Raw genomic sequence first — 14,284 nt, forward strand, 5'->3', positions numbered from 1 at the left:
TTTTACATCTATGGTATTGTTGTGTTTCTCATTAGCATATGGCAGTGCTACAAATCTTAGTGCAAAGTGACTGTACTAACCGATTCTCATTTTGAAATGTCCTTATGATGCTTGCTACAGTGTAGCGGCTCAAGTTAGGCTGAACCCGTTGGCCAGCTTCCCTCAGGGTCGTTCCATGGTTGATTACATGGTCCACTATTGTAGCTCTGATGTGATCAGCAATTCTATTTCTTACTCTTCTTACCCTTCCTCTCCCCCCTCCTCATCCTCCTCTTGCTCCTCCTTGTCCTCTTCCTCTAACTTCACCTCCTTGTCGTCCTCTTTGTCCTACTTCTTCACCTCCACATCCTCTTCCTCGGCCTCCTCTACTTCTCACTCTTCTCACTCTTCCTGCTCCCTCCATTGTACTCCACACACACAGCTTACCTGTAGCTTATTTATAGTGCTGATTGCAAAGTGAACTAATTATCTAAAACAGTTTTCACATGTGACAGTGTGCCAGACAGTTGGCAAAGTAGTGTAAATAATAGCCATAAATGTGTATAGTTTTGCTAGGAGTGTGTTGATCATTTGGAAATTGAGTGTAAAGCAGTGAGTTGTGTTTACAGTTCTGCAAAAAGAGTGCTGTGCAGTGGATTGTACCTACAGTTTTGCAAAGTGTGTGTTACAAAATGGCAAACTGAGTGCAAAGCAGTGTTTGTGCTTTTAGTTTTGCAAACTCAGTGAGTGGTTTTAGTATTAATAGTTTTAGAAATTGTGCTATAAGAATCACAGTTAGGGTTTAAGCACTCAGAAAAAAACTGTAATGTAAACTTAAAGCCTCAACAAGTGTTCATAACATTGTTTAACCACTGGGAGGCAGTACAGCAATGGCAATAGGAACCATGTTAGGTCTCTGAAAGCTGATTTTATTTTTTTATTTTTTATTTTTTTTTGTTAGAAAAACACACTATTTCTGAGAGTATTTTTATGCTATATTTAGATTATGCATGTTATGCATGTAAGTGTTATTAAACACAGGGGACTTGGGTGTTAGGCCTTATGCAGAAACACCTCTTCTGCTATGAACTCCCACATAAACCTCCTGTTAGTTTAAAATGTTGGTAAATGTATGGAACATTTTGCAGTTACCAAGACATTACTATAAGCTATTTGCTATATAAGAATGTTTGTTTGTGGGAGACACCACCTTCCATCTGTTGCACATCTCCCTGACTGATCTATAGAGACAGAGCATCACTGAGGTTACTGAACTGAACCTGGAGCAGAGCTTTGATCTGTCTGCGTGTTTGGTGTTGGTCGCTCTGAACAGAACCATCTGATTGTTGTCTCACAATACCCACAGTGGGACATTCACAAGCAGTCCATTCATTCATTAGCTCACCAAGAAGGAGGGAATTTATGCAGCATGGTTAACATTCATCTGAGGGGTGCATATATTAAAATACATTTGTGTGGAAGCATCTTTTAATGATGCCCTTGGAGTTTGGTTTTACACCTGAATCATTTTTTATTTAAAAAAAAAAACCCAACACGTATCATACATATCATAATCATGGCTTGTGTTGTTGTTGTTTTTTAAGAATAGAAATCAGTGTTCTTGTCACACAGTCTCAGCCAGACAACATTTGTACATTTGTTCATTATTTGTTTGCAGCCTTCAACGCTTTGATCTCTCCGTTTCTACTGCTGGAATATGCGGCTGCAATGAAAGAGAGAGAAAAACAAAAACAAAACACTTTTCAACTCAGATATTTCATCCATAATGTAAAAATGCAACATCCTAGTAAGCAGGAAGTAGAAAAAAATCAACATTTAATTAAAAGAAGATGTTAATTGTGATATTTACTCCAGTTTGATGTCCGCTGCCTCCTGAGAAAAAGGTGTGTCTATTTAGATCGCGAACATGCAAATTACTCAAGTCAAGAATAAGTTCTTTTAATAATCTACCCTTTTCATTTGAGTCATCTAAGGCTGTCTTTGTCATTTCAGCTTGAGATGAAAAAATAATCAAAAAAGAGGAAAAAAGCCTGAATACACACACACACACACACACACACACACACACACACACACAGGCTCAAATAGTCTCCACAGACATAAACATGTGTCGGCTGTTTTGTGACCTCGCTGTGACATGATGAATGACCAAATCAGAAGCGTAATGAAATGCTGCACAATCGCCTGCTGCTTCTCCGTGTATGCAGCCCGTGTGTGCACACATGTATATGCGATGGTGTGCACGCCCAGGACTTTAATCAGAATCACAGGTGACCTGGCTTCTCACCGAGTCTCCTAGGTTTGACAAGAGCAGATAATTACCAGTGACCTCCCACCTAGTAAAATCAAACAAGGGCAGAAAAGTGAAGATAGTGGTAAGAAGAAATGACCTTGAAACTATATGGATTTACTCGCAGCTCCTCACCCGACTCCCTCTGTTGGTCTTTAACCTCCGACACAGATTCTTAATCTGTTCTAATTTTTCATCCCTTCCTCGGTAGGTGTGGCACTGCGATCACTGTCTGAGAAATACTTTGCTAGTTCAACTCTGTGAAGACTGGTTGCACAAGTTTAGGAATTCTAGCTCCATAAAAAAAAACCCTGATCTCAGACCTCAAGCTGAAGGCTAGCAGATTTGTTTGCAGATTAGTGACAAGCTGAATCTGGAGATTCACTAGGTAGAGGCAGGCAATGGACGACAGAGCTGGGTAACTGGGTAAAAGGATGAGCTGGGCTTATTCTTTTAAATAATAGCTCATATTGAGACACAAGCAAAAGGTTATAGGTCACAGTCCTCTCAAATAAAACATGAAGTCGATCCTCAAAAGATTCAGACATGAAGACGTGCAGATAAGGCAAACCAAGGGGAAATTTAATTAAACCTGAGAATAAACTTAAGGCACTGAAGGGTTCAAGAAGGAAAATCAACCAATGTCCAAAATGAATCCAAAAACTGACAACAAAAAATTAATTATTGGAAAGATATGCAGGGGAGGATAGTGGACAGCAGATAAATTACCGACTGGAAATAAAAAGGAAAATAATTGTGAAAGAATACTCAGGTAAAATGAAATGCTGTGAGGGAGGGAATGTCAAAAACAGGAAAAATACACAAAAATGAAATGAAATAAAACACAACAGAAAACAGGAAGAAGTACAAAGAACTGGGATATACAGGAATCACAGGAGACACAGGGTAAAGTTAAACACACAGAAATATGAGGGTCTCCAACTTCCAGGGGGAAAAAAAATCAACCAATAAAAACTACAAAAAGAAAAGAAAACCATATACATTTAAAATAAAAATATTTTTTGAATATTTGATCCTTTCAGTAAAATATTTAGAAACTCTATCATATGATTATTTTATCGTCTGTATGCAGGAGCCTCCGTCACGGATGCTGTCTACTGATGTGACTGGTTAGTTCATGAACATGCTTCTCTGTCAGGGGAGTTTCATTCAGAATAAAACTGTAAAATCTCTGTCAGCTGTGCCTGGGGTAAAATTTCATAAGAATGACAAACCAGCCAAGCGCTGTCTCTATGTCTCTTTTTCTGCCGCTCACCAAACCCCCCCCCAAAAAACATGCACAGTCATGCTCATGCACTGTACACATGTGTAAACACACACTAAAGTACACAAACACGCACAGACTTATAGAGAGACAATCTCTGTCTCACGAGAAATGTTATTAATACCTGGCAGCCTTTAAAATGTCAGCTGATCTCAAACAAGACCCAGGTTATTTATGGATCTATCGCTTCTCATGCCTTTCTGGACTCAGGATATTTTTACTTTCAAAGTGTGTCTTTAGAAGTAGGAGAAAGAGGAGGAGGAAAAGGAGGAGGAGGAGGAAGGGGGAGATGAAGATGCAGTCAGACAGAACGGTCAAATGCTAGGAAAGGTGTGCGAGCCAGCAGCCAAAGAGATCAGCCAGTCAAACCCTGAGGAGGTGGTATTTTAGACAACACCCGTGGAAAAATGTCCCTTAAGATGATTCTTCCACTTCTGACACATGGCTGCGATCAAAGAGTTGCATTCAGAGATAAAAATACCACAAATGTGGGCTAATCACAAATCTGCATTCAGCCTTGATGGCTGCTCTCTAATATGAGCTGATAGGCTTTATTTACTCCACCTCTTGTGTACTACTCTTGTCTTTGCACTCCCTGTCCTCCTTTCTTGGTATTCACCTCCAGTCAGACACACACACACACACACACTAGCTCAATCTCCAGAGCCGTTTACTCATTGAGTGATGATTGCCTGTTTAAACATCTGTCTTCACCAGTGTACACAACTACACACACATACAAAACACACACACAACTGGTTGTCTATGTGTAGCCTTGTCATCCAATGGGCTCTATGGATTAAAGATATATACTTGAGATATTCTCTTTCAGTAAATCTAGTAAATCTTCAGTACAATTAGACACGTAGTCGGGTATCTGATTCTTGACTGCACCTGATCTGTTTATTGCTATAATTCTTCCATGTTGTGTTCCTAACTATCTCTCTCTCTATATATTTATAAGTCAGATTGAAATAAAATAATATAAAACAAAAACTGTTACTCAGAGTTGCACTCATCTATATATATATATCTATATATCCATATATGTATCTATATCTCTACATATATCTATAAAGAGATATAGATATATATAGATATATACATATATATATATTATGGCAGGGATAGCTCAGTAGAGTGGTGACCCCATGATCGGAAGGTCGGGGGTTCGATTCTCCTGAACAGCTACCCTGAGGTACCCCTGAGCAAGGTACCGTCCCTACACACTGCTTCCCGGGAGCCCAATGGCTGTCCACTGCTTCACTGAGTGAATGGGTTAAATGCAGAGAGGAATTTCCCCACCGGGATCAATAAAGTACACTTTCTTTCTTTCTTTCATATATATATAATTTCAGCAACAGAACAAGTGAATGCTTAATAAATGCACCGCTTATGACTTGAAATATTCCACAATGCTCCCCGCAGCTCTATGGGAATTTTCTTATCTGTTTAGTGTTACAGGGGTAGGACTCTCATTGGTAGTGACAGGCTGCAAGTAGAAAAGTTCAGATAATCTCATTATACAATACCTGCCCAACACAAGATGACAGAAAGTCGAAGGCACTGACTAATGGGAGAATGTTGAAAGTTTTAGGCTGCAAGTTGACAGTGTGCAGCCATTTTCACACATGTAGCAAAGTCCCGAACTTTTCTACTATTGTTACCACATGTTAGTGCATGTGAGAGAGTACATTTCCAACTCAGTTGGACTGGATATTAAATGGTTCTTACCCAGCAGACCACCTTCCACAAAAGTCAGTGTAATTTCTGATTTAGCTGTGAAAACAGTGCAAGTAATATCTGGTGAATTCACAGCCACAGAGTGAGCACCATGTGCGCCTCATGCGTCACTCTGACCTCATGCCTGAAAACAGCTTTGGTCACACTTGCTCACTCTGAGCTATCAGAGAGGGTTCATTTATTAAAAATAATTATTAATTCATTTTCAGAAATTCTTCATTTCACAGATTCAACAAGTACTGGAAATATCCATGACATCAACAAGGTATTTTCTCCCAAAGAACTGCCACTCATTGGAGATTTTCTCTTTTTCATACCACTCTTTGTTAACCTTTGATCAGCAGTTTTTGAAGGACTGCCTGAACCAACTTAAAAGCAGTGTTAATTTTGACAGCAAATTGGTTTTAGTCACAGTCTTTTGACTAGAACATTTTAGTTTTAGTCGTAGTTTAGGCATCTATAGACTTTTAGTTTAAGTCTAAAAGAGTCGCTTAGATATTTTAAGATTATAGCAGATTAAATCTCAAGTTGACTCGAATATAAAGCATAAAAGTTTGTCATGTTTTCAACATTTTATTTTCCTTGACATCAGATGTGAAAGATGTGCCAACCTGATGCATGTCCACATGTCTACACTTCTCGTCCTCCAAAGAGTTGACATTTTGTTTTGTTTTTATGCAAAACAGGGAGTGAGGGAGCTAGTTGTGCTTTTCTAACCTTACTGCAGATTAGTTCTGATTGGATCTTGCCTCTCCAGAATATTTCTATCTCGTTTTTATTCGTTAACAAAAGTGTCTGTACATTTCATCATAGCTTTTGTCCTTGTGCATTAGGTCATTAACAAAAACTATGATGTAAGTTGTTGGTCAGCTAAATTAAAACTGTTTCAGAGCAACTTAAATCACCTTTCTTCTCCATTCTGATGCAGGTTTGAAGTTCAGAAGGTCATCTACATGCCTACTGGCATTGCTGCCCATATCACAGATTTGAAATTTGGGCTGAGCAGTTTAACAGGTGTACCTAATGAAGTGACCAGTGTGTGTAAATACAAATAGTAAAGTGCTTTGGATATAAGTAGAAAAAGGAAGCCCAATTCTATCTAACTTTGAGGAAGAGACTCACAGTACTCCTAAGTGAGTTGTTAATACTTCCATTCCTTCTGAATGTGAGTAACACACACTGTAAAAAAAAAAAAAGTAATATAAAAGTATTTTACTGTGTATTTTACAGTTTTGTACTGTTTTTCTAGAATATCATTAAATTTACATAAATAGACTGATTTTACATTTCAAATGTAAATTAACGTAAAATCACTGTAAATGTAATAAAACACAATTTTCTTGTTTTTTAAATGTATCTGTCTGTACATATGCATATTTAGATTTTTAAAAACATTCACAAATGTATCATAATTTCACAAATATTTGTCCGTTATTTAAAAGATTGAATTGTTAAATTCAAATGTAATGCTATGGAAAAATATATAAAATGATTCTTATAAACTTTTTTTTTTACATCAAATAATAATTATTATTATTGTTATTTAGGGTGATCGTTGCTCAAGAGTTGGCAGTTCGCCTTGTAATCAGAAGGTTGCCGGTTCGAGTCCCGGCTCGGACACGCTCGGTCGTTGTGTCCTTGGGCAAGACACTTCACCTTCCACCTACTGGTGTTGGCCAGAGGGGCTGATGGCGCGATATGGCAGCCTCGCCTCTGTCAGTCTGTCCCAGGGCAGCTGTGGCTACGACTGTAGCTGCCTCCACCAGTGTGTGAATGTGAGAGCGAATGAATAGTGGAATTGTAAAGCGCTTTGAGGTTTCTCGAAAAGCGCTGTATGAATGCAATCCATTATTATTATTTAAACCAACTGTTAACTGTATATTTCTGTACATTTAAGTATTATTATTCATATTGCCACATTCATTGACCTTGTTTATAGGTAATTTCATTGTTTAATCACATTAAAATGTTCCTAATTTAATGTTTAAAAGCACTTGGAAAAGGCAAAATCCCATGTAAAATTAAGGCAACAAACTGTATTGTCATTACTGAAAATAACCGTATTTTTATGAGAAAGTTATTATTTTGCCACCCCAGCTGCTGGAATAGAACTGTTTTTTTAGGATTTTTTTTTTACAGTGCAATCTATAGCTCCTAAGTGTGTGAAAGAGAGACAAAATAAACTTACAGCAAAGGAGGAAAATAAGCTTAACCTAAAACCCAACTAAAAGGAAACTAGCCTTTGGATCTGAGTAATTTGCAACTACTTGGAAGCGAAGTTTTCCTTTTCTTGCTGCAGTTTCATTTCAGATGTGATACTCATTTCTGAAATGTTTGAGCATGCAATGTCATGTTATGAATAAAAATCACTAACTTGATAAATTCCACTCAGAAGCCTCTCCACACTCCTGAAACTGCTCTCATTAACGTTTCCAGAGATCTTCTGATTGCTGCTTAATCATTCAGTTTAATGCCACTGCTGCTTACAATCTACAAAACAACTGGCTGACCACACAGACTTTAACTTCTAGTGGAGACGTTTCTGTTAAAAGCATTTTGACATGTGAGTTCTTCTCTTGCTCTGCTCGTCCTGTTATGTCTTTGTTCTACAGGGCTCTTTTTGGGTTGCTTTCTTTTAATTTTGCATTTTTCCTTCAGGGCGCATAATTTGTAAGCATGATCATTTGTAAACGTAAAATTGCATCTAATTGCTATGCAGACGACACAGCTTTGTGTCTCAGTGGAACACAGAGATGCTGGCAACTGACACTGTGACCCGGATATTACTTCCTCCAGCAAAGCAAATTAAATTAAAGATTTAGATCACTTCTAACAACATTATCAGTACAAAGTATATGCAGCAGTCTCAATGGCAAAGGCTCTATTTTCATTCTCTCGGAGCGGTGTTTTTTAATCATATTGGTATTTTTGCTTAGTCCACTTTTAGCTAAAACATCTCTGAAGGTTACTTGTGTTTCAGTCTTTAAACAGTTATTCTAACTCCTGCCATTTATTTTGCGCAAGCCGTTTCATCCTTGTGAAGTATTTATCTAAATTTGGGTGGATGACTGAATGTAGTGTAAAGCGCTTTGGGGTCCCTAGGGACTAAGTAAAGCGCTATTCAAATACAGGCCATTTACCATTTAAATTTATATGGATAATATTATCTGGTTTCGAGGCTTAGAGTCGAGAGTGGCTCAAGTTTAGCTGGTGGAGTATTATTGTAGTTCTTAATTTTTCCTCCATTTTAAGTCATTTTAAAGTATATTTAGGTTTGTTTTTTTATTTACGCACATGTCTGTGGTGTTGTATTACTGTAGGCTTGTTATTATTATAAAACACTTCGCTGAGCTTTTTCAAGTTTTTAGAGCATAAGCTCCTACGCTTGAGGTTGTACTCAATTTGTAAAGGTATTTCTGTCTTTAATACAATGTTAAGCCTGAAAAGATTATTGATATGAGAATAGCACACAGCAGAACAGTTAGTAGTGGGTGTCTTGGCGTTGACCTAATCACACCCTGAAGCATGGATGCAATCCTACATACAGTAAGAAAGAGATTGAGTGATGATAACAGATGTCTTTCTCCCAAGAATGGACGAGGATGCTTATGGAGGTGGAGCTGATTAATGTTAAGCAGACAGAGAAGTGGGGAGAGCAATGAGCGGTATCGGCAGAATACAGCAAATGTTATGTCGCATTAGTCATTTGTTCAAATACTCAAAAGGACCGGTGCTTAAATTAACCTGACAAAGACTTGGCCACCTAAATTGTGCCTTTTGAATGCTTATATCTGCCTTATAAAGATGCAGGAAATTAGCTCGGTAGTTACATTAGACCCCAAATGACATTAGAGGTAAAAAAGAAACTGCTTGATGCCACATCCCATTTGCAGATCTATACTCTGCTACATGTGCTGCCGGCAGTGCTGGCAGTGTCGTCTTATTATTATATATTTAATCCAGTTCAGTTACATTTAAATAGCACCAAATCACAACAACAGTTGGCTGAAGGTGCTTTATATTGTCAAGTAAAGACCCTTTGATAATACTGAGAAAACCCCAACAATCAGAGGACATCACTATGAGTAAGCATTTGGCAACAGTGGTAAGGAAAAACTCCTGTTTAACAGAAAGAAACCTCCGGCAGAACCAGGCTCAGGGAGGGGCCGTCATAGATACAGTTCTACTCTTAGAAGGATTTTTTTAGGAGTTTTGTTTGTAGTAGAATAGTAGAATACCTCTTTGCAAGTATGAGGGTCGTCACAACAACAGCATACAACTTTGAGCTCCTGATGGCAATGATCTGTTTTCCTACACATAGATGTTTCTGTTTTGATTTAACTACGCTTATATTAATTTAGTTATTGTATATAAATGGGTGCCACTGAAAAAAGTCCTTCCTCGTTTTAAATCCTTAACCAGCCAATCAGCATGCATTAGTCAGATGCTAGTGTTTTATAGTGTTTTATTTATTCCATATAAGAAAAAACTAAAGAACACATTATTGATGCTTTATTCACAAAGTTGCTTTTTTATTGATACCGGTATAAATAATGATTTTAGCTTCATTCTCATGTGAGTGCCCAGTATTAGCTGGAAATACAGTGGGGCAAAAAAGTATTTAGTCAGCCACCGATTGTGCAAGTTCCCCCACTTAAAATGATGACAGAGGTCAGTAATTTGCACCAGAGGTACACTTCAACTGTGAGAGACAGAATGTGAAAAAAAAATCCATGAATCCACATGGTAGGATTTGTAAAGAATTTATTCGTAAATCAGGGTGGAAAATAAGTATTTGGTCACCTCAAACAAGGAAAATCTCTGGCTCTCACAGACCTGTAACGTCTTCTGTAAGAAGCTTTTCTGTCCCCCACTCGTTACCTGTATGAATGGCACCTGTTTGAACTCATCATCTGTATAAAAGACACCTGTCCACAGCCTCAAACAGTCAGACTCCAAACTCCGCCATGGCCAAGACCAAAGAGCTTTCGAAGGACACCAGGAAAAGTATTGTAGACCTGCACCAGACTGGGAAGAGTGAATCTACAATAGGCAAGCAGCTTGGTGTGAAAAAATCAACTGTGGGAGCAATCATCAGAAAATGGAAGACATACAAGACCACTGATAATCTCCCTCGATCTGGGGCTCCACGCAAGATCTCATCCCGTGGGGTCAAAATGATCATGAGAACGGTGAGCAAAGATCCCAGAACCACACGGGGGGACCTGGTGAATGACCTGCAGAGAGCTGGGACCAAAGTAACAAAGGTCACCATCAGTAACACACTACAACGGCAGGGAATCAAATCCCGCAGTGCCAGACGTGTTCCGCTGCTGAAGCCAGTGCATGTCCAGGCCCGTCTGAAGTTTGCCAGAGAGCACATGGATGATACAGCAGAGGATTGGGAGAATGTCATGTGGTCAGATGAAACCAAAGTAGAACTTTTTGGTATAAACTCAACTCGTCGTGTTTGGAGGAAGAAGAATACTGAGTTGCATCCCAAGAACACCATACCTACTGTGAAGCATGGGGGTGGAAACATCATGTTATGGGGCTGTTTTTCTGCCAAGGGGACAGGACGACTGATCCGTGTTAAGGACAGAATGAATGGGGCCATGTATCGTGAGATTTTGAGCCAAAACCTCCTTCCATCAGTGAGAACTTTGAAGATGAAACGAGGCTGGGTCTTCCAACATGACAATGATCCAAAATACACCGCCCGGGCAACAAAGGAGTGGCTCCGTAAGAAGCATTTGAAAGTCCTGGAGTGGCCTAGCCAGTCTCCAGACCTCAACCCCATAGAAAATCTGTGGCGGGAGTTGAAAGTCCGTGTTGCTCGGCGACAGCCCCAAAACATCACTGCTTTCGAGAAGATCTGCATGGAGGAATGGGCCAAAATACCAGCTACTGTGTGTGCAAACCTGGTAAAGACCTATAGTAAACGTTTGACCTCTGTTATTGCCAACAAAGGTTATGTTACAAAGTGTTGAGTTGTATTTTTGTTATTGACCAAATACTTATTTTCCACCCAGATTTACGAATAAATTCTTTACAAATCCTACCATGTGAATTCATGGATTTTTTTTTCACATTCTGTCTCTCACAGTTGAAGTGTACCTCTGGTGCAAATTACTGACCTCTGTCATCATTTAAGTGGGGGAACTTGCACAATCGGTGGCTGACTAAATACTTTTTTGCCCCACTGTATCAGCTAATCGATGTATCATTCAGGCTCTAGCAAAAACCCTAACAAAGCATATGATTTTCGCAGGGAAACACATTTTTTGGAAGTACACTTATTAGCTTTTAGAGTTAAGTGTCCTTCGGCAAGACAGTGAACCCCAGGTTATCCCTGATTCTTCTATGCGAGTGTGTGCATCATAGTTATAAAGCACTCAAAGGCATCGTATAAAGAACTGCGTGGCTTGGTGAACATGAATTCTGGTTAAAAGTACATTGGGTGCTCAGTTAGAATAAAAAGGAATTATATAATTTCCAGTCCATTCACCACTTAACACTGGGATTGCCAGGCTTCTACCGTTCTACCTTTAAAACATGGGCGTCCAAAACACAGACCTTTTGATTAGTAGATGGTCAGCTCTACTGGCAGAGAATGCTTTACTATTATCTGCTCGGCTGTTTCTTAAGCCAGTGCAATACTTTCAGCATTTTGATGGTGTTTCAGGATCCACTTATCATGAGAAGGTGTACATGATGGTCTGGGTGGATAGTCCACATGTACAGTGGATATGTGCTGCAGATAGTAGAGTGTGTCATTTATGAGAGTAGCTCCACAGCTTGAGTTGAGTGCATCAAGTGACTCACAGGCTTGGCTCTATAACTAAATATCTGTTCTGCTTTTTATAGAGCGTCATTGAAAAACAAGTTGCACAACTAACCCCCAAAACTGTTTGGCCTCCAGCACAAAAAGAGAATTTTCAGTGAAGACGCTGATTCACCAAATCTGCAGAGACCTTGGGATTGTTGCCTTTTTTCAGGTCTTTTTTTCAGAGCGCTGTCCAAGGTGCTTCATTGTTTTCTAGTTTTCTTTCAACATGATGACAACTACGGGTAAAGACATTTTCATAATGGTATGGATTCTCCTGGAACTTGCTGAAAACCAACAGACAGTGAAACTGTTCAATGAGCCTTTAAAATTATATAACAAATTATATTGCATATGGCCTTCTGATATGCCAACCCCTCCATCTATTTTCTTCTGCTTATCCAAGTCAGGCTTGCAGGGGGGACTCTTCTAGTTATCATAGGGAAAGAGATGGGGTACATCCTGGGCAGGTTGCCAGTCTGATGCACATTCACACCTATGGCCAATTTGGAATCACCAACTAACCTAACAACCATGTTTTTGCAGTATGGGGGTAAAAACCACAGAGAACCTATTCAGATAAGGCGAGAATGTGCAGATTTGACAAAGAAAGGCCCCAGCCTGGATTTGAAAACAACAGTCCGACGTCACGGTGTTAACTGCATCACCATGTCACCCTATATCAATCCCATTGGTAAATTTGTGACAAACCACTGTTGTAAAAACAACAAAAAAACAACCTACCTGACAATAAAGTTCTTGCAAGGTTTAAATCAGATTGAAATAGTTTTATTAATTATGATGAAAAAATATGTAAACCGTCTTTATTTGGCTCATGAGATCAATAATAATAAAAATAATAACAGTACCTAAAGATGGCAGCTTATTTTCACCACTTATAGCCACATTTTTTTCTCCTTCTGTCAGTACCCACTGCTCAGAGGTTGACGCTTCACTCAACATCCTCATCACTGTTGATACCACACCAATCCATCTGTCAGTCTCCAATTTCAACTCCGCTCACTCATGACCACAAGATACCTAAACTCCTCCACTTGGGGTAAAAGCTCATCCCCACTCCAAAGTGGGCACTCCACCTTTTTCTGGCTGAGAGACTTGGAGAGGCTAATTTTGACTGCTATCACTTCATACTCGACTGGAAACCACAGGAGTGATAGGGGGAAGTCGCCTTCTGGTAAAGCCAAAAAGCAGAGGTGATCCTCACGCCACCATAGCGGAGACCCTCTGTCTCTTGGCTACATGTAGAAACTGTGTCCATAAAAATTATGAGGAGAATCTGTGACAAAGGGCATCCCCGGCAGAGTCCAACTCCTACCGGGACCAAGTTTGAGTTACTGCTGGTGATGCGAACTAAGCTGTCACCATACAGGGAGAGAACAGCTTCAAACAATGGGCCAAGTACCCCCATTCTCCCACAGAACGCCCCACAGGACACCCCAAGGGGACTTGGTTAAAGGCCCTTTCCGAGTACACAAAACACAATCTTCTGACAGATATAGAGCTTTAAATGATCTATGTTCATTTGATGAGCAAACTAGTGTATTCATGCCATTCCCAATCCCGGATAAGTGGGAGGTTTGCATCAGGAAGGGCATCCAGCATAAAAAAATGTGCCAAATCAAAAATGTGAATCCATCCACTGTGACGAACGCTTGGGAAATAACAGAGCAGTTAAAAGTACCGCAATGAATTAATCTGTTACTAAAGAGTCTATATAATCGGTCTGTTGACAATCCCTGAGAATGAGTACTGTATTAGAACAAACTGCATATAACATAAATCCTCCGTGGCAACACACAAAATAGTAGAATTAATTATTTGCTTGTCAGCCAGCAAGCTTTTCTCTTTCAGTAAACACAATTTTGTTACTCACTGAATCAATCTGAGTTAATCTGAGGGCCTGATCAAGCTGCTGTCCAGAGAACATATGTTCCCAACTGGCTGGTTTACACACTGTCCAGCTGCTCACAGACAGACTATCCTTTAAAACATCTGTCAGCTATTGTCTCTTTCCATTTACCAGAGGTATTGCTGTATCCTCTACACACATCCCGCACAGATATAAACACCTCTGTCACCCGTCTTACATCTGAAGCACTCTATTTTAACACTTGTCTGT

This window comes from Diplotaxodon limnothrissa, linkage group LG8 (genome assembly GCF_057381915.1).
Source record: "Diplotaxodon limnothrissa isolate DT_005_m linkage group LG8, D_limnothrissa_male_GT1.1, whole genome shotgun sequence".
In the NCBI taxonomy this organism is placed as follows: Eukaryota; Metazoa; Chordata; class Actinopteri; order Cichliformes; family Cichlidae; genus Diplotaxodon; species Diplotaxodon limnothrissa.